This window comes from Triticum dicoccoides, chromosome 3B (assembly GCF_002162155.2).
Source record: "Triticum dicoccoides isolate Atlit2015 ecotype Zavitan chromosome 3B, WEW_v2.0, whole genome shotgun sequence".
In the NCBI taxonomy this organism is placed as follows: domain Eukaryota; kingdom Viridiplantae; phylum Streptophyta; class Magnoliopsida; order Poales; family Poaceae; genus Triticum; species Triticum dicoccoides.
Window position 1 is genome coordinate 36,703,372 of NC_041385.1, and position 4,447 is coordinate 36,707,818.

Genomic DNA, 4,447 nt, shown 5'->3' on the forward strand with positions numbered 1-4,447 from the left:
TTACACCGCCGTCTCCACTGGATATGGTGTCTCCGCCGCATCTATGGAGGCGTCACGGCTCCGCCTCGGATGGTGCTCGTGGCTATGGTGAAGAGGAGGGGTGACGCATGGGCGAAGAGGCAAGCGGTGCTTGTGGCCAAAAAAGTGGGTCGTTCGAGCTGTGGGAGGGAGGAGGGGATCGCCGAGAGGCGGCGAGATCGGTGGGCGGCGGCGGCGGCGTCCACGTAGGGAAGTCGAGGTAGGACGCTGTGTTTTTTTAGGGGAATTGCTTGTGAAAATAACGTGCGACGACGACTTAGCGAGCGGATCTCCTTAAAAAAGACATAGCGAGTAGATTCCCTTAAAACTGGTAGGAATGGATACGATTGATGACGTTGATAAATAGTGGTGAATGTTGGCCTAATTTACTATCATCATGCATGAAAACGAATCATCAAGAAAAAGAATACTTCCTATTACTACACTCATAGGAAGCTTCCTAATCTCTGCTACCAAACAGTTTCTGCCCAAACAAGGAAGGAAAGTTATGGACGTGATTCGGAAGGAAACAAACGTTATGAAGATTAATTAATTTAGATTTGATCTTTAGAGATTGATTGTGATTGATTCTTTTACATAAAGACATTACTAAATAATTTGCGTCAGTATGGCAAGTTCTGATCCGTTCAGTTTTTTTCGTTGTGTGAGAGGGTGAAGTGAAAATAAACCGATGAAGTGGGGGAGGCGACGAAAAAAATCTACGACGGTTAACCTACGAAAAAAACCGGATGAAAGTGGTGGGACAAAAATTGACCGGCGGAAACTATCAACTGCTCCATTAGGAGTAGAGATGCAGTGTGCTAGTTGGCAGTGCCTGAGAAGGAAAGGGTAACTCTTAACTAGTAATTTCGGCTCTCGTAGGTGATGTATAACAATAGCATAGATTTCGTGCGACACATATATCTCGCTTAGGGCATGCACAATGCTGGACTCTTAAATGGGCGCTTAAAGAGAATAATAAAAATAAAAATAAACAACCAAAATTAGGAAAATGAGCTAAGCACCTTCCCGTTCAACGCAAGGCGCTTGACAAAGGCGCTAATCACATACGCTGGGGCTCTTCCGCTTTTTCTGCCGCTAGCAAAAAGGGTGAGTAGCGCCCGCCTCTACTTCTAGCATCGATGCCTGGGAATTAACTTGATAACTGCCCATCGATTAGGATTAAAATCCTGGCGCCACTATTTAAGCGCCTCATTATAGATGCCCTTAGGCCTTGTACAATGGGAGGTGTTTAGAGAAATAAATCAGGTTTTTTTTAAGCACCGATGCTTATTTGTACAGGATAGACGCTGAACTAAGCGTCTTTTCTGTAGAAATAGGCACCGGTGCTTCAGGAAAATCCGGTTTATCTTTCTAAGCATCTCTTTAAGCACCTCCCATTGTACACGGCCTTATAGCGATATATGGTAGCTCCCCTCAGCTGAAGCACGGCGCGACCGGGCTGGCCCGTCTCTTTAGTAGTGCGTTCATTTTTTTCTCTCTGTGTTTTTTTGTTTGGTTTTTTCAATTGGGCTGGATCTTTTTCTGTGTTTTCTTGGGGTTTTTTTTTACTTATGGTTTTTTTATTTTTCTTCAGTTATTCTCTTTCATTTTTCTTTTTCTCGATTTTTGTTTCACCGGTTGTACAGGTTTTTCTTGTTTTCTTCTCCGCGTTTCAGGTCTCCCTGGGGCTTGCCCAAGAAGACGGGGAAGCTGCCCAAGAACTTCACGCTCATGGGCCCCGGGCTCGGCTACACCTGTGGCCCTGCCACCATCGCCCCTCCACCGTGTACTCGACCGCCGACCACCGGCGCAAGACTCAGGCGCTGATGACGTGGACGGTGACGTGCACCTACTCGCAGCAGCTAGCGTAGAGGTACCCGACGTGCTGCGTCTCCTTCTCCTCCTTCTACAACAGCACCATCGTGCCGTGCGGGTGCGGCCCTCACAAGAGCACGGGCGGCCGCGGCGGCAGGAGCCACGGCGACGGGTGCATCGCCGGCGACTCCAAGAAGGACGGCGCGCAGCTGCTGCAGTGCACCAACCACATGTGCCCCATCCGCGTGCACTGGCACGGCACGTCAAGCTCAACTACAAGGACTACTGGCGCGCCAAGATCCCCGTCACCAACTTCAACTACCGCATGAACTACACGCAATGGACGCTTGTCGCGCAGCACCCCAACCTCAACAACGTCACCGAGGTCTTCATCTTCCAGTACAAGCCCCTCCTCCCCTACGGCAACATCAACGACACCGGCATGTTCTACAGCCTCAAGCTCTACGACGGCCTCAAATTCATGGAGGCTGGCCCCTTCGGCAACGTGCAGTCGGAGGTGCTCATGCGCAAGGACGACACCACCTTCACCTTCAGCCAGGGGTGGGCCTTCCCGCGCAAGATCTACTTCAACGGCGATGAGTGCAAGATGCCGCCGCCGGAATCCTGCCCTTACCTGCCCAACTCCACGCCGGCGCGTTCTTCCATCGTCACCGCTGCCTCGACGTGCTTGATGTTGTTGCTGCTGCTCCCAGCATCATGCATGATCTATCCTGGTGGCATAATTTTCCCGTTAATTTGTAAAAGACAATGCAGTCTTGTAGGTAGGGGTATTTTGATCTTGCGACTACTTTATATCTTGTAAAGGTTGATATCACCAAGAAGATATCTTCAAGTGATTCATTGTAATCCTTAATTAGATGCAGGTTTCTTTGTATTTGTTCTTTTTGGATCTTAGATCCAAAGCAGTGTACCTGTAATTGTGGCATGCATGAGCAAAATTACCACTGCTTCTCAAAAATTCCAATTGTCCGTAATTGAGATAACCACCCAAAGTACTTGGCAATCCCCGCTCTAATCTATTGGGGAGGTCTCCACCTCCGAGAATGGTGGTGCGACGCACAATGTAGAGGGCAACACCGACAATAGGCCATGCGGAGACATCCACACTTGACATGTCGGTGATGTGTATCAAGTACGACGAGCTGCAACCAGCGCATGGCGGCGGCTGATGTGAATGGAAGTGCAGCCTGGACGATGTTGTCATACGTTGGATGTTTTGTGGGAGTTGTAACTACTCCTTGCCGGCTGTTTCAGACTTTCTACCCTACGGCCCGTTGCATGCATGTTCTAAGATTATGGGCTAGGCCCTGTGTTGTGTTTCCTGTACCGACTTTGAATTGCTGCTTGTTTGATGGGCTTTATTAATTTAAAGCCGGACGCTTCTTGCGTCTTCGTTCTAAAAAAAAGATCCCACCTCAAGTTCACTCTAGATGTTTATTGTACATCCAAATTGTTCGGGTCAGTTTGGCCAGACTGTCCCGGTGTGCAAATGTTTGAACAATTTCTTAAATGCCATATATATTTTTTGAATTGTTTGAACACTTTCTTAAATGTCCTATATATTTTTTGAATTGTATGAAGCAAAATTTTCAATGACGTGAACACTTATATACATTGTATATACATATTAAAAAAATCAAAAATACATTTTCGAAATCCTGTGAACGCAGTTTTTAGATGTCACGTACATTTTGGTGAATGGTATGAACCATTTCTTTTAAACTACGTGAACATGTTTTTATATTTTATATATTTTTTTAAATGTGATAGACATTTTTTTTAAAACTTGGGAACAGTTTCTAAATGTCATGAATACTATTTTTGAATGGTAAATTGTTTACAAACTTAAATAAATTAGTTTCAAAGTGTGATAATTTATTTATTTGGAATAGAAAATAAAAAAATAAAAAAAGAAAGAAAATAAAACGAACTAGTGTTCATAGCGACTAAACGGCGAGGCCACTACTGTGCCCCTAGAGGCGAGCTCTCACTGCGTCTTGCTGCGGGCGATACATATTCCCTCCCCTCCTTGGTAGTCGGTGGATCAAGAAATTTCTAAATAGTTTGCTATCTATATATGCCGCACCCATAGTGTTCTTATATGAGCCGGCCAATGTAATCATTTCATAGAGTAGTGGTTTTGGGAACATTTTGGAATCTTCTAACCTGGTGGTTTCCCCAGTTTTTTCTGCTTTGTGTTTTAATGCCAGATTTACTTAGTTTTGATCAGTTTTTTTAGTTCTTCATCCTTTTTCATTTTCTAAATTCATGTTTTTTTAGAAAATTATGTGTTTTTTTGAAGATTTTTAAGATTCATGAATATTTTTTCAGCTTTGTAACCTTTTTAAAATTCATGAACATTTTTGCACGTAACATTTTAAATCTAGAGAAAACATATGGTCGTTTCTAAAGTTGGTGGTTTTTTTTAAAGGAAGCACATAAAAACGGAATGATAGTTGGCGAACCTTCCCTCGAGGGGATCCCATTGAATGCTTTGTGTACCGCCCGATCATACGACATGAATCTTGACACACATCGAGAGCCAAGTCATGGTTTTGGAATCATTCGCCAGAGCCACCCCATGTCGAAC

At 44.8% G+C, this 4,447-nt stretch overlaps 1 pseudogene; it reads left to right on the top strand.

Annotated features, from left to right (window-relative positions):
• Positions 1–528: 528 nt before the first annotated feature.
• LOC119279196 lies at positions 529–2,774 on the top strand (annotated as a pseudogene).
• The last annotated feature ends 1,673 nt before the right edge of the window (positions 2,775–4,447 follow it).